General features: G+C 35.6%; 1 protein-coding gene across 1 annotated transcript in view; it reads right to left on the bottom strand.

Moving 5' to 3' along the window:
- The window catches only part of LOC138698454 (uncharacterized), a 659,361-nt gene that overhangs the window by 371,975 nt on the left and 260,611 nt on the right, over positions 1-26,775 (bottom strand). The window lies entirely within an intron of this gene.

The following is a 26,775-nucleotide window of genomic DNA, read 5'->3' on the forward strand; positions in this document are numbered from 1 at the left end:
TAATAATAATAATAATAATAATAATAATAATAATAATAATAATAATCCGTGGCGCTACAGCCCGTGAAGGGCCTAGACCGACCAGCCGGCTGCTGGCCTCACGCCCACATGCCGAAGCAGAGGTGGACGATCATCCAACCAGAATGGAGGAATCGCGTGGTTAGTACGATGATCCCCCCAGCCGTTATAGCTGGCTTTCGCAACCGGATTTCGTTACCTATCGTAGCTCCGCAAGTGCATTACGATGCTGGGTGGGCACTGGTCCCATACACTGGCCGAAATTTCATGAGAAAATTTCTTCCCTCATGAGGACTCGAACCAGCGCGCATTCCATAACGCGACTCCTAGACAGGACGCCACGGCGCGGGACGTGACAAGATTAGTAGTGAGTAAAATGAGATGGAAATAAGTAAACTGGTAAAAAAGATAGAGGGAAGAATAGTGAAAGTGACAATTTTGAATAGGTTAAGTTAAGTCTTTAGGTTTGTAATGAAGGTGAGAGTAAAAGAAATTAGTTGGAACTGGATATAAGAGGTTTCACAAAATAATGAAGAGAAAAACGAAACTGTTATAGTGCAAAGTAATGACTAGTGATAAGAATTACAGGTAAAGATAGTATGAGACTAGTTGAAAATGAAAAAAAAATCAGAATAATGAATACGCAGTATAGTAAAATAAAAGATTAATGTTACTAGATGATAATGAAAAATTTAATTGCAAAATAAATTTTATTTAGGAGAGAAATAGGAGATTATAGTGAATAGAGAAGGGGGATTGATTAAAAAAATTATTGCTGTAAGACAGAGAGAAACAGCGAGTTCATGATTGGTAAAAAGCAGTGACTAGGCATAAAAACTAGGGTAGACTCGGCTAATTTCGTGATACTAAGGTTTTGAAATAAGGTTCAAATACAAAAAAAGTGTTCTTGATTAGGCCTACGTACATTTTTAGGATTCAATAAATTATAGTTACAATAGTTACAAACAAGCAATACAACATTTACCACACTAGAAGAGTTGATAGTGGACAGGTATTTTCTTGGCAACCCTTAAATTAAAAAAAGGTTAGACATATTCAGTCAAATTTTAAATTCCTCAGTCAGATTCATACCTACAACCCAGACAATTAAAGTTCTTTCGGTATTTCGAAAGGCCTTGACATGTTTCATGAAACCACTGATCACAACTGGCACACTGGATCCATCTTTCACCATCGTTGACGTCCTTGAAATTTTCGGAGCAAGAAGGCAACATATCATTAGGCTTATCATTCGGCTTTTCATTAAACACAGATCTTCTTCGTTTGGCTCCTGAAAATGGTGCTGTTTCGTTGTCTACGTCTTTTAACTCACCGCAGAACTTGCCAAGAAAAAAAACGAGTTTTCTGTGCGACAGTTTTCCTTTGTTTCAGACACAATCAATTTTCATATCACTTGCATATTTCTTTTCACATTTGACCCTGAGATTATCTGCTACCTGCAACAAGCACGATATGCACAATGTATCAGATATGCTGTGAATACACGCACAAATATTTTAAGTTTAATGTTTTTTATATGTCTTCCACCAGAAAATGTTGTTATACCATAGAAAAAATGTAAAGAGAAAAAGATGGCCTGGTGAAATGAGAAAAAACTAAGAAAATAAGCTTCCAAGATACGGCTCTGTTACATAATCAATGCGTTAATAAGTTTATATTTTTCACGAAGTACATACCATTGAAAACAATTTGAACTACAAAAGATGGCAAAAACTTTTTTTTTATCAAAGGAAATCGGATGGTGTATTCACACACAAATTCAAAGCCACTCTTCAGGTAGTTTCCAAAATATCCGCTCACGTTACTACAAGAGCGCAGTGAACAAATCCTATGTTATAGTACATCTTTAACATGTATACTATATCATAGAAATTAGACCTACATTTGTTACTGTTATAATTTCGTGGTAAATTTAAAAAGAAATTACAAGATTACAAAATTTTTTTTATTGCAAGCAAAAAGTACATACAATAACAAAGATTTTACAATACTATTGTAATACTCATATATGAACATTCTTCAAAATTCGAAATTGATTACAAATCTCATAGTCAAATAGTCTACATATTACAAATTATTGTATAAATACAAGGTAACTGGGTCACACCCGAAAAAGCAAATATAACGAAATTAGCCGAGTTTGTTCTGTATGTCAGGAGCAGGAGGGTTGGTAAAAATGTGACGTTTGATTAATAAGAGGGAATAAAGTAATAGGTATGAAGTTAAGGTATAATAGAGCATTCCGCAAGAATATGAGTATGTAAAAATGTAATTGTGGCACCGTATGCAAAATTGTGAGGTCCGCATTACACGAATGTATTTGCTGACATGAAATATACATGCATATACATACAGTGAGTTCAGAATTATCCTCACTTTCGAATAAACTTGTAGATTAAAATTACCGTTATATAAATACACGGAGACAATAAAATCAACTACATCGCACGTGTTTAAAGATACAAGTTTTCACATTAAAAGCAATATACAAAAAAAATCGTCTGTAACTATAAGAAATGTTTACATGTTTGTGGAGTATGAGAAAACCGACACCATCCCGGACCTTATTTTTTTATGCACAGGAAGTGCTAGAAAGTAATTGTGGAAGAACAGCGTTTGTTTTTCACATTTCCAGAGAAACACGTATCGAATTGAGATCGATTGGCGGGTCACTCGGTTGCCTTGGACTGGCGTTAATATTGCGAGGGACAGACACAACGCCTCAGGAAATGAGGATTCTAGCGACTAGCTTCTCTTGAGAATACTTCTTAGTTACCTTACGTTGTGCTCTTCAATGCTACAGGTGCGACGAGACGGAGCGTCACCTCTACAAACACAATTTCTACTCGAAGTATATAGAACCTGCCAACACACACGTAAACTTTATCTGCCGGCTGTCCGAAATTCGAATTGAGACTCACCCTACAAGAGTTTCGGTGAGCAAGATTTCTATTAATTTAAATGTACCCTAGCGTTCCTTTTGCTGGGTTATTTCACTTCCACCCTGTATTTTCGTGCTTGGTCTGCAACTAGTATGCACGAGGTCTCGGTTGTATTGTCGGTTAGGACAAAACATTCTGTGGGTCCGCCAAAATGATATATAGGCTAAGCTTCAAAAGATTGGGAACCGCTGTTTTAGAGCGAAGAGTAGTAGGCCTACCTTCATCTTATGACGTCATACTATTGGTGCCTTACTATATATGTTCCTCATTATATTTTTCTCCTAGCCATCACGTATTAAATTTATGTCACTAAAATTATTTTAAAAGGCTTATTTCGTTATATATGAGGAGCATTCAAAAAGAAACGAGCCGGAGGCCTAGGAACAGAAACCAGTACCTGTATGTCAGAAGTATTGGCCCTGGCTGCTGAGGCACTTGTCCCACTGCGACGGCGGTGAATGGCTGTCTCGTAAAATTCCCGGTGCTCCGTTGTGAACCAGTTCCGCACGTACTGCTTGACGTCGTCGTCCGAGGTGAATCGTTTGCACCTCAGAGCTTTTTTTAGGAGACCAAAATGGCGTAAACTCAGGGAGAGAGGTCTGAACTGTAAGGAGGGTGACCGAGAACCTTTCACTTGGATTTCTGCAAGAATGCCGTGATTGTGTTGGCCGTATGAGGCCTTGCATTGTCGTGGAGCAGAATGGCCCCACGGGTGAGCTTGCCCGGTCGTTTTGATTTGATCGCTTGGCGAAGGGTGGTCAAGGTTTGCAAGTAACGCTGGACATTCACTGTTGTCCGATGCTGCAGTAAGTCTATTAGAAGGGGGCCTTCTTGGCCAAAGAAGAACGTCAGCATAACCTTTCCTGCACTCGTGTAGATGGCCTTGGATTTTTTTGGTGGTGGTGACCCTGGATGATTCCACTGGAGACTTTGTCGTTTCGATTCTGGTTAGAAGTGATGACACCAAGATTCATCTCTTACAGTATATTCACTGAACACGGTGATGTATCATTCTTACCTTTTATTCAGAAAGTCCGGGGTTATGTCCCAGAGTCCGGCTATCCAAACTTGACCTTTTCGTGATTTCCTAAGTCCCTCAATGCAAATACTGGAACAGTACCAATTTCAAGAGCCACCACTCGACTTCTTCCCAATCCTTATTAACCGTTCATCATCACTTCTCATCTATCATGCTATCATCTCCCCGTGATAAGCCTGCCACCTGTCCGAAGAAATAGCGCACTCGACAAAGTTGTGCCCGGTGGGAACAACGGTAGAACATATGGAATACGTCTACAAAAATTACGTATTATATTCTCCGGCAGTTGTACTAATGATAACATCTCAGATTTCACCGTAGAAAGTATTCATATCCTGTAGCATACTCTCAGAAAAATTCTCGGTATTTCATAGAGAAATTTGAAATTATAAATTGAAGGGAGTGAAAATGACATAGAACCATTCTAGTTGTCACGGATGTTACATTTTTTACTATTTTCAAACTCTATATACAGAAAATGAAATGACTTTTATCGACTTTATTGTTAGAATAAATTTAGAAGATCTGCATCATTTTACAGAAAGAAAACTGTTGAATAAAATTTATTCTTATTGCATAAAATATAGACAAGTTTCCGTCACGGATGTTACAAGATCTGTGAAATCATTTCACCTTATTAACAAAAAGGGTAAAACTCAGGTCTCTGCCTCAAGCGAAAACAGATTCATTCTCACAGTGTCCATGTGAAAGCTATGAAAATCTCATGGCATCCAATTAGTCCACAAAAACATAATCGGTAAATATTTTATAGCTGTTTCTTCCATTTCACGGATGTTACAGATGAGTTAATGTCCTTCATTTTTCCAGTTTCGAAACAACTGTGACATTTCTGAGTCAAAATATTCACTTGAACTGTAAGATTAATTGTTATTAACCCAAAGTACTGAAAATAAATGGCAGAAAGAATATAGTACAGAGTAAAAGATTCCTAGATCCTGTAGCTCTGAATTAACAATACAGACTCTCAAAAAATTTCTTCAAAAATAGCTCCTTCAAAAACAAACATTAACAGCTGATCTCTCTATGAGTAAATTCTGCAAACTTTAGGGAAACAAAGCAGAACCTATAACTTAACCAAGACCACTTCGATTCAATGCCTATAAAACTTGTAAAACATTTTTCTTTTGAAAATAGAACATTAAAATATTTAAATTTAAAGCTTTGTGTATTTCTTACACTAACAATAAACAAATATTTCTGAAAAAAAGCCTTTTTCATTGGAATTTCTTATTTCTTGCCCGAAATGGCTGTATAGTCCTCAACCACACAAACAAAATTTTACAGGAGAACGTATTGAAGGTTTAGAGTCAAATGTTATTAGGTGCGGTATCGTAATTTCTTCGGCGTATACTTGCGTCATTTGCTTAGTAATTTTTATAATACTTTACCAGTAGCTTCTCCATATGTGTAAGAAATTTGTTAAAAGTGTGGCTTTGGACTATCTCATTCTCATCCCTTCAATTGGTGTTACTTGATTCCCCAATTCTATTGACAAATTGTGTACAATGCTTTTAAAAAATAAGTATCTCATATTCAGTTGTGCCATTCTGCGTTATGAAATCAATTTAGGTAGGTTATCGAAACATTTTAGAAGCTTTCAAATTGTCGCACATAAGACGAAACTGTATCCATCGTATATGTAAGGAAAAAAGCATCTCGATATGAGATGGTAATTGGTCTAACAGCTGCATGAGGCAGGTAATCTGGCACAGAATTCAGTTTGACGAGTCACGTAGTTCTATACGTCCCTTGCGTCACAAGGTATCAATAAACATCTAACATTGACAAGGCAAGCGGACGCATTATGAAATGTTAGACTTTCCAAAAATAAAGTGCTTACTTCGCCATTCATATTTAAATTATAGGCATAATGTGTTAGCAATTAAATATTTTAATTAGAAAGATATTGGATCAGAAATTTGCAAAGTATTGTTCCACAATTGTCGAGAAGGAATACTGAACGCCTAACTAAGACCCTACCTTATATTATATATAACAGATAGCTCTTCTCTATGTTAAAATCGGCAGCACTTTGAAGAGAACAACCGCCAGGATCGCCACCCGTGCGCCGTAAACTAACATGAGATGGCAGTACAGTCGCTAATGCAATTCAAATGGGAGTTATGAAGTGACTCGTTATATAACAACTAGATGGCAGCATAGTAAACCTGACAAAAGTTGTTACCGTCAAAGTCTGTAAGGCCGAGCAATCTGGGTATATAATGAACTAGGCTAAGACGTAACTCTACGTGGAAGTTAGGTTATGGGTCGAATCTCGCCTAGATAACAGACTACTTTTGTCATCCAATGTTGCTTTCTATGTTAAAACTTGACGTCATATCTTTCCTAAGTTACATGAGTCCTTATGTACACCCTTTAACACGGAAAATGATCGCTTTCTTGTAGCATGAATTTGTCAATGTGTCGTTTGAATTAACACGAAATTCACAGGGAAAATATTAAGCATCGAAGTCCGAGGATGAAATCTAGTCGTAGGAGCGACGTATTTGTATGTCAAGGAATGACATATTCTCTACGAAGCATTTATGACTTAGCGATAGAACTCTTTGTTCTCGTTACCTACAAAGACTGAGCTTCGAACCTCCTTATGTAAAACGCACGCGTGTAAAAGCGCACACGATTCCCGAGCTATTACGACAGTAGTCGTCAGCACTCGCTGAAATGTGTAAAGGGTAAGCGGAGCCGTCCCATGTGCCCCGTCGTGCAGCAGGAAGAGGTAGAGAGCATATCCGCTAGCAGCAACGAGTGCACTATGGTGCACTGTGTTTTCCGCGGGTAAGTGACGCTAGCCACAGGGTGTTGACGATAGCTGTATTACAAGGTGGGATTTAGTCTCTGAACAGCGACCAATTTCAAAGGGTGTATGTTCGTCTTCTACGAGACCGAAATAAAAAATCGCGTATGAACTTAGGCTAGAATCATCAAATACTGTAAATACCCTTGAGTGGTAGAAATGTTACAAAACGAGAGTATGCCATCCATACCGATTTTTTTTAAGAAGCTGAAAAAAAAGGAAGGACAATTCTATGCCCATAAACGGAACAAAATATTGTCATCCTATAAATATAAATATAAGAATGAAGGATAAAATATAACTCCATTCTACCCTTTGATAAGTATTTAGTGTTTAGTATTTTATTGTTACATACAATACAAAATAAATATATACAGCAGAGTCTCGTTAATACGAACTAATTGGGACCAAGACCTATTCGGATTACAAGATTTTCGAATTAACCGAAATATTTCCTGTAATGCAATGTATGCTATTCACGAGCGCTGAGAGACGGTGGTGGGTGGTGGGAGTACCCTGTTGCTATTTTTAGAACCACAACCAACAGGTTCACTTCATTACGACAACAGAAATTTACTGATTTTTATGAGCATGACAAAATGTGTAAATTATGTACAGAAAACATTAATTGTTGTAAGTACCCTTTAATGTTCTATTTTCATAATTTTTTAAAGTAAAAGAAATAAAATTGAGTGAATTTATACATTTTTTCTTCTTTTCGCTACTTTGTACTGTTACAAGAAATTTGGTTTCTTCTTACAATAGTTTTGTTCGTATTAACAAGATTTTCGGATTAGCGTAGTTCGGATTAACGATTACTGATGTAGCGCACATCCATTTGAGCACTCATCAGAACTTAAAAACTGTGGACTGGCCCTCTTCATCAGCCCCACAATTTATATTTTTCTACATAGACTAAGGTAGATAAACAGGCTCCTCAGTGATACTCCAAATCCAATAGAGTCCATTCTTATGTTCCTTTTATCCGAATGCTACAAAGAACGTTGTGTGAAATACTGATTTCATAAGAATTTCAGTTGAAAAAATACTCCTTCATGTAAGAACGTAAAAACAAATTACTGCATTACTCGACTTGATATCAAATCCTGCGGTTTATCAGATTGTTATTTGTTAATTTTGAAGAGCTTATAAACGCTTTAGAAAATTTACAAAAGTGAGATAATCCTCCAGAGGATTTACAGCTCACTGTCAAATATTGACAGACCTCATTCATAGTTTTAGTGAAGGTGATCCCGTACAAACAGCGAGGTATAGAAGTCTCCCTTTATTTCATTTATCTTCTCTTCATTTCCCTCCTCCACACATTTTTTAGTTTATTTTTTCTTTCGCTATCTTCATGTTCTGTTCCTTCATCTTCTTATTGAACTTGTCTTATTTTCTTCTTATTCTCCATGTTTTTCATTTCTCATCCTTTCTTCTCTTACATTTTTTCCTTATTTCATCCATTTCTTCTATATTTTCCTCTTCTCTCTATTCCATTATTCGTTCCTCTCCTACTCTTCTTATTTCCCTTCATTATCTTCCACTCTTTCTAAATTACTCTCTTTTCTTCTATTCTTCCTTTCTTCTCCTTCTTTAATCTTTTTTTACATTTATTGTATGCCATAGATCTTACAACAGCTCGTAGCTCTGAGTTATGCTACAAGTAAAATAAAAGTAACTTAATTAGAAAAAAAAAATGGACATAAGATTTAAGGTAAATCCAAAGATCGCTCGAATTATAATTAGTAATAATATACAATATATCCTTTCCTTAACATTGCAGTAGTGTAATGTATTTTTCTATGATATTGCGTAAAGTTGCATTTTATCCACAGTTTTCAGTGCCTAAAGTAAGCCTTTAAAACGCTTGTGTATAAAAAAGCAAGAATCACTTTAGAAACTGCTATTTATTTTACGCACTGCCAAAGAAAATTTAATATTGAATGTACAGACTTCATTCACTAAGAAATTAATGCATTACCTAGATCTTTCTTTATTTAATATTACACATAACACAAATGAGTAACAAATTTAACATTCATACCTACATTTTAGCCCTTATTATTCTGAAGTTACATGTAGTACTCATTATAACAAGATTTATCATTGAACGGTTCCTATCAGCTTTGTTAATTACATGGCCAATTTAGAAGGCCATGAAATCGTGAACATGAATAAAACAGGCTGCCATTCCATTCATATATTACTTACTTCTTAATGGTTCTGAGTTTAGATGACAATGATATTGTGATCTTATAACCTCTCCAACTTGAAAAATTTATTTAATGTAAATTTGTTTTATACTAAGTAGTAAGGAAAGTGTGTTGACGTCATAGGCTCCCCAGGCTCCCATGGGCGTGGCCAAAGGAGGGGTGGGGAAGGGGGCGTGACCGAATGACGGATAGGGGAAACGGGGTGTGGACAAAGGAGGGATAGGGGAAGGGGGCGTGGCCAAAGGAGGGATAAGGGGAGCTGGTTTGTGATTGGTGAATGGGTATTTGCAAGCGAGCGGTGTGGGAAAGAGATTGACGAATGAGCATGGAGAGAATGTTGAAATGAAGTGAAAGCTGTGTTATATAAGTTTCAAGGTCCATTGTTTGTTAAGTTGAAAGTGAAAGCTCTTGTTACGTAAGTGCCAAGGTAAATCACTCGATATGCGTGGATGTTTCGAATGCACATGTTCCTATAGGTCTTATTTGACACTTGTATTATTTTTTTCGACCACCGCCTGTTCCCTGGCCAGTTGAAAATAATTTTCTGTTGTCAAATATGTATGAGTATGTATTACGCAGTCGGTTTAGCCATCTGTGTGAGAGGTGAATCCCGCACGTGGAAGTGAAAGTGAGTCCTCGACTATATGACATTGACTGGACATGGCTGTCTGAAGCACCCAACCAGTTCACCGTAGTTGAAAGAGAAAGTGTATCACCTTGGTGGAAGTAAAACTATGCATTAAATCGAATTAAAAAAATATGAAATAGCGGAATGGTGAGTAGAAATAAATAAAATTACTCAAATATGTGGAGAAAACTCAATTCTCACTTCAAAAATTACCTATGATTACTAGAAGTGAATAAAATGTACAGCATAATAACAATGAAGAAAACTCACTTCAACAGTCACCCGGTTGCTGTATTTAAAGAGGCATAAATACATAAAGTTAACATGATTTATACTCTATCTATGGCAGGAAATAAAATCTTTTGAGCTAACTCCCAACAGGGAATGATTACTAGAAGTGAATAAAATGTGTAACATAATAACAATGGAGAAAACTCACTTCAACAGTCACCAGGTTGCTGTATTTAAAGAGGCATAAATACATAAAGTTAGCATGATTTATACTCTATCTATGGCCGGAAGTAAAAATCTTTTACCTGATTCTAGACATTCGCGGAGCGGACTGTAATTTCTCACATCAGTTGTTAAAAGTACAAAGGGATATACATAAAAAGACTTGGACTTTTCAAGATAGATTGACGCATAACCACAGTCAGAGGAAAGGTTTCAGTAAGGCAGTACAATCTTTCACCTTACTCCTTCCGCAGAAAATTTAATAATAATAATAATAATAATAATAATAATAATAATAATAATAATAATAATAATAATAAATCCTTTTCCAAAAATAAATGGTGTTTACATTTATAATTACACGTCGCGATGCATAGATCTAACGCATGATTCTTATCAAAGTGCACATCATTAATTACATTAATCAGTGCATCACATTCAGTTTTTAATCATTTAACTAGATTGTGGGCTTATTTTCATTTAATTGTTGTAATTATATGACGTTCCTGCACTCATAATTTACCCATACTATTCGTTTCCCATGTTTCTTAAAATAATATTTATGTACCTAATTTCATCTTAATTTATTTTATTTACATAAACAGTGATGCAGAATCGAGAGAGTTTGAGACTCGCATTGAGGAGGTCACGGATTCAAATTCTGTGGCCGACCATAAAGACAACTGCCAAATTGGAAATTTACATGTCATGATTCATCACCACCACAATTGCCAATACGATAAACATTAATCAAAATGTATAATTAGTTACATGAACACAAGCCATCTATGCAAAAGAATGAGACAGGTTGACTTTCATGATAACAGTTCCAGAGATTCAAAGAATGCCGTTTAACATGTCTGTTTCGTGTGCTCATTTAATAACTGAGGGAGTAGCTCAATTGGTAGAGCGTTCGCAGTGCATCACATTCAGTTTCTTTTTTAATCATTTAACTGGATTGTGGGATTATTTTCATTTAATTGTTGTAATTACATGACGTTCCTGCGCTCATAATTTACCCATACTATTCGTTTCCCATGTCGCTGTAAAAACAACTCATTACGAAAATGACTCCATCTATTCAATGTGGCCTTGCACAACAAACAGGGAATATTATCCATTTAACACTATTGTTATATGATATAATTAGTACAATAATTAATGCAAGGTTTCATTAAATGGATCATTGGATAAATATACGCACTTAAAGAGGAAGTACTAGTTTCCTCCCGCGAAGGAGATAAATTGTGTAACGTCATCACATCGATTGTTAAAAGTACAATACAATAATTAATACAAGGTTTCATTAAATGGGAAATACTATCACTATTAATGATTAATTAATACAATTTGTTAAAACTACAATACAATAATTAATGCAAGGTTTCATTAAATGGAAAATACTATCAGCATTAATGATTAATTAATACAATAATTAATGCAAGGTTTCATTAAATGGAAAATACTATCAGCATTAATGATTGATTAATTAATACAATAAAACTAATGCCAGGTGTCATTAAGGATCTACCTGCCGCGAGTCAACAACCTATAGTGCATGCAAGTAAACTTATTGTATCGGGTCCAAAGTCTCGAAGCCTGCTTATAAGTGAATCTAGCATTGAAACATACGATTAGCTGTGTGTCTTTTAATGTTGCAATACTCTATCAGTCATCTCACGTTACAATAAGCTCAGTGATAGTATGTGAAAACTACATCACAATAATTCTCGTTATATTTAATATGGTATTTTAGTTAAATATAAAAAAGAAGAGGATCAAATTCTCCCTGTTGGCTTAAAATATAAGTCTTTAAATGGAAATTATTGAATTATAAATAGATTATGATACACAACCGAGAGAGTTTGAGATTCGCTTCCGGGAGATCATGGGTTCAAAGTTTGTGGCCAACCAATCTGACTGAACTTTTTCATGGTTTTCTTAGATGTATATTACTATTGAGCTCACTGGAGCGGAGTTATTTTACAAAGGACTAATTTTATCTATATGAGTCGGGTAGAAGTGAAGATTGAATTTACAGTACGTAAGGTACTCTTTTATAGAGTGGAATTATTTCAACCTGAGTTACTAGTACGAAGGACGAAACTGGTAATTGGAATTAGATGCAATAGTCTATAGTGCGATAATATGCACAAAAGAACTGAAGACTGTATCGAAATGAAAGGTAACAATTTCCAAAAATTTGTTTAAATACCGGTATCCATATAATGATTATTTTTCAATTTAACTTCATGTCTGTCTATCGGGATGTTTGTTACCTTTTCACACAATAATGGCCGAACCGATTTCTATGAACATTGGAATATTATTTCGTTTTTTTTTTGCACTGCCTTTGTTGATCACTCCGAGTACACATATAACAGATTAATGACTGCTGATTAGATGTAATGAACTTACATTAGCCTACTGCAGAATCATGTTGAAGCTCACATCCCAGCCACTCGACTGTGAAAGAGACACGTGTGAGAGTACCACATGACCCATGGCCTTCCTTTAGATTTCTCAGTATGGAATTGAGTTCAAGGTCCATGTGTGCGTTGACTTTTACTTTCTAGTTGCGACATTCACCGCGCTAACCATGATTGAGAAATGGATAGAGAAAGTAAAATAACTAACTGTTGCATTAGCGACAATTTTGAATGCTATCGTTAAGTAATTACAGTTACATTTCCAGCTATCACAACCACAATTTATCACAGTTCTGGAATTTGACGTTTCTTCTTTCTCATCCTCCTCCACATTCCAAGTACGTATAATCATATTACCCTTTCCTACATTCCAGGTATCTGATACAACATTCGCTTTTCCTTTCAATGCTTCTGGTTGACACCGACTGTATCTAACGCTACTGAAAACACTGTGGTAGCTTCTTTATTTATTGCTCTGGTGTTTCCTTAGACGCATACGATAATATATATGTACCTAATTTCATTTTAATTTATTTTATTTATATAAACAATGATGCAGAACCGAGAGAGTATGAGACTCGCATTGAGGAGGTCACGGGTTCAAATTCTGTGGCCGAGTATAAAGACAACTGCCCTTCCGCTCCACTCCTAAGATGTTAATTCCAACATTATCGAATACAACCATCATCTACACCTTATTACCTATGTTAAAATAAAACATGTTTGACACCGATTGTATCTAACGCTACTGAATATGTACCTAATTTCATTTTAATTTATTTTATTTACATAAACAATGATGCAGAACCGAGAGAGTATGAGACTCACATTGAGGAGGTCACGGGTTCAAATTCTGTGGTCGAGTATAAAGACAACTGCCCTTCCGCTCCACTCCTAAGATGTTAATTCCAACATTATCGAATACAACCATCATCTACACCTTATTACCTATGTTAAAATAAAACATGTTTGACACCGATTGTATCTAACGCTACTGAAAACACTGTGGTAGCTCCTTTATTTATTGCTCTGGTGTTTCCTTAGATTCATATGAGTAATTTAGCTTTGAGCTCACTATTTTAAAAAGTGTCACGAAATAACGTTCCTGCGCTTATAATTTACCCGTACTATTCGTTTCCCATGTTCCTTAAAATAACATATATGTACCTAATTTCATTTTAATTCATTTTATTTACATAAAAAATGATGGTTATTGCTCTGGTGTTTCCTTAGATGCATATGAGTAATTTAGCATTGAGCTCACTATTTTAAAAAGTGTCACGAAATAACGTTCCTGCGCTTATAATTTACCCACGCTATTCGTTTCCCATGTTCCTTAAAATAATATATATGTACCTAATTTCATCTTAATTTATTTTATTTACATAAACAATGATGCGCAACCGAGAGAGTATGAGACTTGCATTGAGGAGGTCACGGGTTCAAATTCTGTGGCCGAGTATAAAGACAACTGCCAGATTGGAAATTTACATGTCATGATTCATCACCACCTCAATTACGAATACGATAAACATTAATCAAAATTTATAATTAGTTATGGTTACGTCACCTTTCTCGGGGTTGGTTGCTATCCCAACATGAACATCTGGCATCGTTGCACAACCGATCTCTGGAGCGGATGCTGTCCCAATGGTGGCGCCAACATCCAGTCAAGTATGTTCCGGATCTGTGTTTGCGTTATCGGATAGAGAATTCAAAAATCGTTTGAAGACTTATATTGCTCTAAATCTAACAAATCATGAGAGTGAATTAAAAGATATTTGAGAATGCATCACTGATGAAATCCAAGACATTTTAAAGAGACATTTAAGTGAGTACTCTGCTTTAAAATTTAACATATTTGTTGATCAAAATATAAAAAACGCAATGATATTTCAATAAATGTTTTTGCACTTGACGAGAATGATTATGTATTTCCTCTCAGGATGCGCGAAATGGAATTACCAAATCATAGGGCTTTGTTATACATTAGTAATGATAGAGAGGTTTGGATTTGAAATACACAAGTTCATTATATGTTTGTATGACGAATGGTATAAAACCTGAGGATATGGAAGCATGATTGAGAGTCATGAATATCACAATTGTGTGAATGTTAATGATTAAACTGAACCTAGTCATTGTGGATTGAGGATGGGGATGTGCTTCGTAAACGAAAATATTAACAAAGTAACATTATGTGTATATATTGATTCATAAAAATAATAATATTTAGTGAGTATTCAAATACATTTTCAGTTAGTGAATTCCAAGACAATCCATTTCTTCCAAATTATACACATAACTGGTGATAAATTGTTCCAAGAATTCTTTCTTTTCCACACCCTTTGTATAAATACACTGAATCAGCATCATTGTAATTAACATAACCAATACGATTAGTATCACGGCGTCCAGTGACGGGGTGGTTTCAGCACAAAACAGCATCTTGCTGTAAATTCCCGTGGAGACGGCAAGTTCTTTTAAAATACAGTGTTGTTTATTCAAGCTTCTTGGAAACCTTGTACGTCAGTTATCATAATGGACGTCCTGAAACAAAATAAAAGCGGCGTAGCATGATACCTATTGTAAATTGTATAATGTCACAGAAAAGAAAAAAGTAAACACATGTACTTACATTTTTAAACATATGTTATGAGTAAAAGCACTTTATACATAATCCAATAAGACACTTTGAACATTGTGTTCGAACAATGCTCTTACACCCTTTTTGAGCACATCTCTTCCTCCCTTTCAATGGGATATATTGAACCCAATGATTTATACAATCATATCGAGATACTCCATCATATGTAATCGGGGAAGAAGTTAGTTGCACACCCAGTTTCTCTGTCCACATCATTGCAAATGATGCGAAAATGGAATTCTTGTTACATATAGGTCACATTTTCGACAAGTTGTTGCATACATGTCACATTTTCAACATATTGTGAAATATAGGTCACATTTTCGACAAGTTGTTGTATAGATGGAGTCATTTTCGTAATGAGTTGTTTTTACAGCGACATGGGAAACGAATAATATGGGTAAATTATGAGCGCAGGAACGTCATGTAATTACAACAATTAAATGAAAATAATCCCACAATCCAGTTAAATGATTAAAAAAAAACTGAATGTGATGCACTGCGAACGCTCTACCAATTGAGCTACTCTCTCAGTTATTAAATGAGCACACGAAACAGACATGTTAAACGGCATTCTTTGAATCTCTGGAACTGTTATCATGAAAGTCAACCTGTCTCATTCTTTTGCATAGATGGCTTGTGTTCATGTAACTAATTATACATTTTGATTAATGTTTATCGTATTGGCAATTGAGGTGGTGATGAATCATGACATGTAAATGTCCAATTTGGCAGTTGTCTTTATGGTCGGCCACAGAATTTGAATCCGTGACCTCCTCAATGCGAGTCTCAAACTCTCTCGATTCTGCATCACTGTTTATGTAAATAAAATAAATTAAGATGAAATTAGGTACATAAATATTATTTTAAGAAACATGGGAAACGAATAGTATGGGTAAATTATGAGTGCAGGAACGTCATATAATTACAACAATTAAATGAAAATAAGCCCACAATCTAGTTAAATGATTAAAAACTGAATGTGATGCACTGATTAATGTAATTAATGATGTGCACTTTGATAAGAATCATGCGTTAGATCTATGCATCGCGACGTGTAATTATAAATGTAAACACCATTTATTTTTGGAAAAGGATTTATTATTATTATTATTATTATTATTATTATTATTATTATTATTATTATTATTATTATTATTATTATTATTATTATTATTATTAAATTTTCTGCGGAAGGAGTAAGGTGAAAGATTGTACTGCCTTACTGAAACCTTTCCTCTGACTGTGGTTATGGGTCAATCTATCTTGAAAAGTCCAAGTCTTTTTATGTATATCCCTTTGTACTTTTAACAACTGATGTGAGAAATTACAGTCCGCTCCGCGAATGTCTGGAATCAGGTAAAAGATTTTTACTTCCGGCCATAGATAGAGTATAAATCATGCTAACTTTATGTATTTATGCCTCTTTAAATACAGCAACCTGGTGACTGTTGAAGTGAGTTTTCTCCATTGTTATTATGTTACACATTTTATTCACTTCTAGTAATCATTCCCTGTTGGGAGTTAGCTCAAAAGATTTTATTTCCTGCCATAGATAGAGTATAAATCATGTTAACTTTATGTATTTATGCCTCTTTAAATACAGCAACCGGGTGACTGTTGAAGTGAGTTTTCTTCATTGTTATTATGCTGTACATTTTATTCACTTCTAGTAATCATAGGTAATTTTTGAAGTGAGAATTGAGTTTTCTCCACATATTTGAGTAATTTTATTTATTTCTACTCACCATTCCGCTATTTCATATTTTTTTTAATTCGATTTAATGCATAGTTTTACTTCCACCAAGGTGATAAACTTTCTCTTTCAACTACGGTGAACTGGTTGGGTGCTTCAGACAGCCATGTCCAGTCAATGTCATATAGTCGAGGACTCACTTTCACTTCCACGTGCGGGATTCACCTCTCACACAGATGGCTAAACCGACTGCGTAATACATACTCATACATATTTGACAACAGAAAATTATTTTCAACTGGCCAGGGAACAGGCGGTGGTCGAAAAAAATAATACAAGTGTCAAATAAGACCTATAGGAACATGTGCATTCGAAACATCCACGCATATCGAGTGATTTACCTTGGCACTTACGTAACAAGAGTTTTCACTTTCAACTTAACAAACAATGGACCTTGAAACTTATATAACACAGCTTTCACTTCATTTCAACATTCTCTCCATGCTCATTCGTCAATCTCTTTCCCACACCGCTCGCTTGCAAATACCCATTCACCAATCACAAACCAGCTCCCCTTATCCCTCCTTTGGCCACGCCCCCTTCCCCTATCCCTCCTTTGTCCACACCCCGTTTCCCCTATCCCTCATTTGGTCACGCCTCCTTCCCCACCCGTCCTTTGGCCACGCCCATGGGAGCCTGGGGAGCCTATGACGTCAACACACTTTCCTTACTACTATCGTAGAAAAACATTGTATGACACACATTCGTAAAGTCATATTTTTGGCCCTCGTATATTTTGTGAAACTATGCTTCACCTCGTTTCACAAATTTTACACTCGTGCCAAAAAGAGAATCTTTACGAACTTGCCTCATAAATAACTATTTTCTACAGTATTGCGTAAAGTTGCAGTTTAGCCACTGGTATCAATGCGTAAAGTGAGCCTTTAAAACACTAGTGTGTAAAAAAGTAATAATTACTTTATGCACTGCTATTCATTTTACGCACTGCCAAAGAAAATTCAATATTCAATGCACAAACTTCATTCAGTAAGAAATTAATGCATTTGCAACAAGACTTGGAATTCAACTGTTCCTACTCGCTTTGTTATCTACTATATGGCTGGTTTAGACGGCCATGAAGTCGTGAGCATGAATAAAACAGGTTGTCATTCCATGGTTAATTATTTTTTAATGGTTCTGAGTTTAGATGCCGTGAAACCTTGATTATAAATCCTCTCCAACTTTAAATATTTATTTATTATAAATTTGTGCTAACGTAGAAAAGAGCATTGTATGATACACATTCGTAAAGTTATCTTTTTGGCACAAGGGAAGAAAACCTTTCCGAACTTGTGTCATAAATAATTATTTGCTATTCCTGTATACAGGATGGAAGATATTCAGTGACAGTCCTTTTAAAAGACGAATACTTAGCATAGTATGAATAGAAAATTTCTCTCCATTTTGTTCCTTTGCTTTCAAATATCTCAGAAATAATTACTGTACGAGTACATGATACTTTTGATCCTATCATTTTCTAAATGCATTTAGAGATACACATTTTATAAATTTCTTCACATTAGAATACTCAGTTCCAAAAAAATATTTTGCATAATGTTCCTGTGACTTCAATTGTTTAAGAGTATATAAATGTTTTAATTATTAGCAAATCACCTTAATCAATCATGTTTGGCAACGCTTTTACCCGAAATGTAGACGTGTGCTTACCGTAAGACCTGAGTTCTGCAAGATCTTATGTCATAATATAGAGTTTTGCATAGCGGAGCGTGCAGCAGGCAGTGTTTGTTAGCATCTATTCCCCCTCACTGCACTGCTATGGAGCATGGGTGCAAGTGTAACTTATACTTTATTGCGATGTTGCAATTTTTCTAAAACAAAGTCGATTTCCCACTAAATGAAAACAAATACAGCAAAATGACATGGCAATGAAAAATCCTGTTTTTCTTTTCGTTTTTAAGGGATTTAGACTACTCTGTGACGTTACTGTTACTGAACACCATCACTCAGCATACATAAACCATATACCCAATATTTTCAAGACTGCAGTGTGGAAAATCTAGAGCTTCTGTTTCCAAGATACCGCGAGTGACGTCAGAGTAAATTTTTCATATAAAAATGTTACAATTTTTCACTCCTGTACCTCGAATATAGAAGTTTCAAGTCAAAATACAATAATATTATTTAATAAATAGTAAGTACACTTAATTTACAAGCATAAACATTTCATCAGTTGGGTGAAAGATATATTGAGAAATGTCATATTCTAAGCTTTGTCTCTTAGCCTGTCAACCTATGAGATAATCAGGTTGTGCATTGCAGAGGCTGTAAGACAGATTTAGTTAGATTCTTATGGTTTCTCTTTAAGGACATTTGAGAATCCAAAAATTGCTTTTCGCTTAAGAATGGAGTGGTAATCTTCAGAAGTGTCCACCGCTGTAGAGTAACGGTTAGCAAGTCTGACCGTGATACGAGTGGGCCCGGGTTCAAATCCTGATTGGAAGACATTACGTGGTTGAAGTTTTTCCGGAGTTTTCCCTCAACCCATTAAGAGCAAATGCTGGGTAACTTTCGGTAGTGGACCCTGGACTCATTTCGTTGGCATTATCACCTTCATCTCATTCAGACGTCAGATAACCATAGAAGTTCATAAAACATCGTAAACTAACTAATTAAAAAAACTTTAAGAGTACATGTGGATAATCCATGTGAATTAGACTACAATGAAATGTAACCACTGTTACAACCTATCAACTTAAGTGAAATGGCACAATACAAAAAAGTGCTGAAAGCATCTAACAATAGCAAACCAATCTATCTTCCTGCTACTTCACTAAATTAATTGAAATATATATGATAACCACATTCAATTGTATACGTTCTGAATTTACTGCTATTTATAATATTATCAAACAATAATCATATAAAAACCCGACAACATTTCCCCACGATGAGCTTTTAAAACTTTTTCAACAGCTTAAAAATATGCACTGATTTTTCCTCGTCGTGGGAAACTTCCCACGGATTGGCAACATTCATCTGTCAGGTATACAAACTAAGAATTACAACACAATTTTGCAATGGTTAACGCAATCCCTCAAAATCCGCAAGTTCCACTGCCACACGATATTCTTCACAAGAACAGCGGTGCGCAGTGGGGTAATTGACGAATATGGCGAACGATTTCACCTGATAATTTCAATCACAGAGGATGATATTGATACAGACGGTGCTTGTTAATTGTTAGTATGCTATTGTAAATATTTGAATATAAGTGACATGCAAATCTGGCTTGCAGGTATAGCTTTCTGTGAAGCTGATGGTTCACTGATGGCTGGTACTTGACATGATTTACAATGAGGTAGGCCATTATCTTTATCGAGATTATGAAAACAAATTCTTCTTCTTATTCTTCTTCTTCTTGCTGTTTAGGGTTAGGCCTATTAAGACCTGTTCCTAGGCTAAAATTAGTCGCTTCATCTATGTCGGGGTAGACTCACATCTCATGCACCAGTCGGTTTGTAAAATAAAGTCTGCCGTGAATATCTTGAGGGGTTCATTCGTATTACATGGCCTTTCCACTATTTCTGATATCTTATTATATCTACAATTATAAGTTATAGTCTTCACCTACCTGTTTCCTAATAGCTATGTTTCTCATCGTATCTCTTCTTGGTTCTTAAGCATGTCATTTGTGAGGCCTCTAATCTTTTCTTGCCTGCCATTCGTGGGGTCCATATTTCACTGGAATACATTAAAGCAGGTTTCGATAATGTCAATTTTCGCAAGCTATCGTTAAAATGTCGTGGACTTCATCTTATCGTGGTGGGAGGGTTCCTTACCAATGACCTAGTGGGATAGGTCGGGGGAGCTGGTTATACTGGTAATTGCCTAGCAAGCAGTAGTGGCCAGTGACCGCAATCCTCGGTGAGGCCACATGCAATTAGTTTAAGTGCCTCCGATAGGAAATGTTTATTCACGATATTAATTACTACTGTTATTCCTATTATTGTCAGTATTACTGTATTATTATTATTATTATTATTATTACTATTAATGAAAAATAATAATGTCACTCACCAAATAAGTTGTTATGCTGTGAGTTTGTTTCAGTGATTGTTCGAGTGTGATGAAGCAATCGATATAATGCTCAGCTGAAGAAGTATTTGTTGAAATGCCCCTGGAAATATTTTTCAGATCGCTGAAGCTATCAGTAGACACACTGAACTTTCTTTCTTTCTTTGTTTGTTTGTTTGTTTCTTTCTTTCTTTCTTATTTTTGTTCCTTTGACAGCAACAAACTAGGTTTATTTATTTTTTTTAGTTTATTTTGCACCACAATACCACTTAATCATTTATGTTGCCCAAATCAGGATGCAATAGAAACTCGCGTTTTAAGATTATCTGTCAGAAAAAATTGTCAGCGATGGCATAGGTATCTCGGTAGGCTATCGCTTTATTTTAAAACTTCCTTTCTTTCAAGATCATTTCTTCTCGAAAAAGGACACTCTAACAATGAATTAACTACAACATCATTATTTCTTGCATCTATTTCTGTTTATATTTTCCCGAAACCTATAACAACATTGGACAAGACTCACTACTATACTACTGTACAACAACCTCGCTTAAGTTATAAACTGAGACATAAGGGGAGAGAACAGTGTGGGTCTCTGCCTGCCAAAGAGCGAGAAATTTTATGTTATTTATGGCCTATTTAGGAAGACAAGTCACCACTGCTATACCCACCCCATTCCACCCTTGAGGCCGGCCCATGGATGGGAGGAGTGAAAGCTTACCAGGCCAGACGAATTGTGCATCAGCTACAACGTTTCAAGCGCAACCTCAAAGCCCGCGAAAACTTACGAAATGCAGAAACCAGACCCGGCATGAGCGATCCTGGCCTCAGGAACAAATTTTACTGCAAAACAGGTCTATATACATCACAAGGCAGAACCGACACGAGATATCCTGGCCTCAGGAACAAATTTTACTGAAAATCAGGTCTATATACATAAACAATTTCAAATACTTCTACAGCGATATATGCTTCATTCAAATAAACAATATATTATATAAAAACACGAAATTTGATTTCAGTTAAGCCATGTGACTGAGACCTGACCTCACTTTCCTCAGTCAATCAGCCGCCACTGCTAGCAAGAGGTGAGGCGAAGCTACTGATCTCCAACCAGGAGATTAACCGTGAAAGGAATGTGCTTACTATTGCGTCATATATTGGAGCGAAGTAGATAGATAATATTACCGTTACAATGTCAGTTTAAAAACATGCGCTCTCCTGCATATGTTATTTCTTGTATGGAGGGATTAAAAGACCAGGAAATTAACCGTGATCGAATTTTGTAACGATGGTAGTATAAGTATGTGTGTATCAGTGTTATCGTTTGCTCTGTGAAAGTTAGCCAATAGAGATGCGTGTACCCACGTGTGTGACCTTATGACATGTTATGACATCAACAATCATTCAGAGCATTACCCCGCTGCGTCTCATTCCCCTGAGACTTTCTCGTGGTTGGAATACAGTAAGAATAGTCCACAATGGCCAGACGCAGCTTATCAGCCGTGAAGAAGGCATTAAGTCTAAAGAAAGCAACCCGAAGAAGATGCCCTGCATTTTGGAGGCAGTGAGGTGGCACCCCCACAACCAAACTTACCCTACAAGTGTGATGCGGCAAATACTGGGTTTGTTAAGTATATTTGCACAATTCTAAACAACAGCTTTTTGAATATTTTCCGGAAGACGCTCAAAACAACACGACAGTCACAGATGGATACTAAATCCCGTTTTAAACAGTTATGTTCAACTAGCTGAAATTAAAAAAAAAAAAATAATTTAAATATATACGTAGCTACTGAAGGAGTCTTGAAACTATTAAACTATGCTTTCTCGCAGGGTGTAGACCAGTTGTGGATCAAACGAATGCAAGAATACCTCGAGTTTGCGAAAGAATCTCATAAATTTAGATAATATTTGCAACCTCATATTTATTAAAATAAGGTTTTTTCCTACAACCGCACTGAAATGAAGCTATTATGCAATGATCACCTATATCGAAATGACATTCATTTCGATACAGGTTATCATTTCGATAAAGATTTATTATTTTAATAAATACCAATGATTTCGAGGCGTTAAATGCTTTAAACTGTAAATGTGTAGTAAACTCAATTAAAATGGAAACAACTACAAAAATACACATATCCTGTTTTATTGATATACATATTATGAACAGTACAGTTTTGGAACACGATTTCTCGTATACACGTTAAAACTTACAAAAAGGAACTGTGGTTTCATTTATTTATTTTCGTACCTATAGGAACTGCAAATAAGAATCATTTCGTTCTTTTATTCCCCACTGTATCAAACGTCACTGTTTTGTCTCCCACTATCTAAAACCATATTCATAGGCCTACTTCCATATTGTCAATATAAAGAAGTATGTAACTAAACATTAATTTTCATTTGTAATTAATTAACTAATTTTTCTCTAACCATACTATAGGTCTTACAAAAACAGTTGTATATAACTCTCATATAATGGCTATTAAGGCACTCATGTCTCAAATAGCTATCTTTATATTATTAACTATTCGTTTATGATTACCATCAAAACAAAGAAGTGAAACCTCATTGAACTTGAAAGTAAAGTAATATCATTATGTCTGTATCGAATACAGAGCCCAGATTTCAGAGATATATTTGTAGCAGTAGAAGTAGAAGCAGCAACGGCAGTGTTAGCGGTAGTGTAGTAGCAGCAGTAGTAACAGCACTAGTAGTAGTAGTAGTAGTAGTAGTAGAAGTACTAATAGTAGTCGTAGTAGTACTAATAGTAGCAGTAGTAATAGTAGCAGTTGTAGTAGTAACTATAATATTTTATTACATGACCCTTTCAAGTGCAGAGGTCGGTCGGTTGGTTGGTCGGTCGGTCGATCCATCGACTGATCGATCCATTCATGCATTGATCATTTTCTACTCAAAGATAATTCTTTGAGTGCAAACCCAGCATTCTGCAATCTACCCTTTTTTCTGCCTTCCTCTTAGCTCCGCATATGACCCATCTGTCTTAATGTCGTCTATCATCTGATATTTTCTTCTGCCACGAACTTTTGTCCCGTTCACCATTCCTTCACTGTATCCTTTAGTTTCTTCTTAGACAGTCACACAACCAGAAGTCATTCAGAGTCGAAATTCAAAATGGGCGAGAAATGGCCGACATATTTTACCTGAAACCTTCTATCAGGGTGACTTTACGTGCAATAAATCTATGAGACGGCATGAATATTTAATCCCCTCTCGAAGGATGATAGATATTTTATCGTCCATTGAAATCCATCGTCCTCGTCCGTATTTGAACCCTCGAAACTCGGAACCAAACGGCTAACATGGTGAGCCACTTACTAGACGTCCGGAGTCGAGAGTAGTATTAAGGAGATGGACCCAGTCGGGATTTTTCTACATTTTCAACATAAACAATTTTTACTGAACATATAAAATATATTTGCGTGAAACTTTTCACATAAATTTGTCGTAGTGGAGTTAAAAAATATTGAAAAAAGAATTGAAATTTTCTAAATAGTTTGATCAAAATAAAAATCTTAATTCCGAATTAATTTTATTAAAAAAATTAAAACAACGTTGTATTAAAGTACCAATATCTCAAAAGCCCATGAAACTACACCTATCAAATTTTGCATGACATTTCAGAATGATAGACTCTTACGTTTTTGGTATTTTATAATAATGTAGGTGCAAAAACTGCATTCCAGAAAAAATTGTTATTGATTAAATAGTTTAACTTATGATTATAAAATTTTATCAACCAATTTTTCATGAAACAGGATTTCAATAGTAGTAATTTTTAGAGATAATAATAATTTACTCCTCAGTTTTGAGACAAAGAAATGAGAAATTCTCCTATGTGATTAATACATACAGAGATATTGGCACTCTAATGCAACGTTGTTTTACTTTTTAAAAATGTATATCCAGAATTAAGATTTTTATTGCGAATATTACGAAACCAATTTCAACGTAGTTCTCAATATGAATTCACTACACTATGTTGAATTTGCATGAATAATTTCATGTGAATAACTTTGATATTTCCAGAGAAAAAAATTAAAAAGATATAAATGTTGAAAATGTAGAAAACTCACATCTGATCTGCATTAAAAAGAGCCCTCGTTTTATGCCAGTTTTCCATTTCATTATTCATTTGATGAATCTGATTCTCGGATCCTTTAAAGGAACGTCTACCTAGCCAGCAGTGCATCCATTGCAGAGGAAGTTAGAACAGCACTACACACAATCCTAGTGATATGTTCAGTGTGCACTCTGTCTACAAGAATTTCAAAACTTGCTGAGTTTTTATACGTTACTCTTTACTTTCTCTTTATGCGAATTATAGAGAATAAGGTATTGTGATATACTGCGAACTCGACTTTCAGATTTTTACGAAAATTCGAGGGTTTAACATTCCTGCTACAGCAAATAAGACTTTCCTTGCATGTCAATCATGTACAGCTATTTCTATATTACAAATAAAAAAAACGTACAAAAGCAACTGTTTCAAAGAAACATCAGATGATTTTATTTGGGTACTTTTCTGTGTTACATGAAGAGACAAATGTCACTCTGGGGTCATACCAAGTAGAAAACGATATCCTTTCAAATATGGAGTGCAACGAAATTCTGTGTTATCCAATAAAGTACTTGGCATGGTTGCTTGTATTGTGTTACGTATTAGTAATATTGTGTGTATTTTCAAATTATAATAACAATCGAACACAGCTGCCGGGTTCGAATTCCGGAGATGACGGAGTAATATTTGTTGTGAACAAGGTAAAGATTTCTGAGAGGTTTTGTTGGGGTTCTTCAGTTTCCCTCTATCATTCTACCGTCAGTCTCCATTTCAATGTGTATCAAAATAATTTCTATAGTAATTACCCAAAATGGTGCGACGTTATGTAGTAGTGCGACTGGCATACAGGTGTCATCAGTCAGAGGAGGCGTAGTATACTTGCGCGGTGGGGTGTGGAAGGATTTTCTAGTGGGATTCCATGGGAATGTTAATACGTGCAGGCTGAGTAGACAGATGGCACGAAATTTGCAAAATCGTAACTGTTTGGACCTCAAAAATCATTCCAACAATAGGAATTGTAAGGCACAATAAGTCCACTAGAGGCTGCAATACTAGCCTTCGGTCCCCTCGTCCATACAAAAAAATATTACAGGCTTTATATATTCTAATAGGGAAAACTGAACATAAATGATGTTTTTGCTTACGCTGTTTCATTTCTCATTATCATTCTTTGTTCCAGCTATGAACCTAGTAGGAATGAGTACCGATTTGACGAAATATTTGTGCTCTCCAGGAGAATTTAAAAACATCAGTGCGTATGTTTGTCCGCTATGTCTCAAAGGAACTTCTTTATAGCGATTGGCTTGCACTTTGCTACACTACTGATTCAAAATTCTACCAGGGCAAGGCAGGTAAGAGCGAAAGACTATCATGAAGAATGATATTGACGACAATTATGGTGATGCTATAGTTAACTACATATACATATAAATGCATATTAAACGAAAACCATGTCTTATTATCAAGAATAGTAATTAGCGCGGCGAATATAGGCTAAACAAACGCTGGGCGAATCATTCGTGGAAGAATATAGCGAGTGCATTGTAACTTGAGTATCAAAGAGTTGCCGACTTTAACCTTTGAGGGAGACGAAAGTTAAGTAAATCCCAGTTATATTTGAAGGGTTCAGAGCCATAGTGGGCCAAGCAAGGGTTAAATTTAAGTGAA

Source organism: Periplaneta americana, chromosome 1 (genome assembly GCF_040183065.1).
Source record: "Periplaneta americana isolate PAMFEO1 chromosome 1, P.americana_PAMFEO1_priV1, whole genome shotgun sequence".
Classification (NCBI taxonomy): Eukaryota; Metazoa; Arthropoda; class Insecta; order Blattodea; family Blattidae; genus Periplaneta; species Periplaneta americana.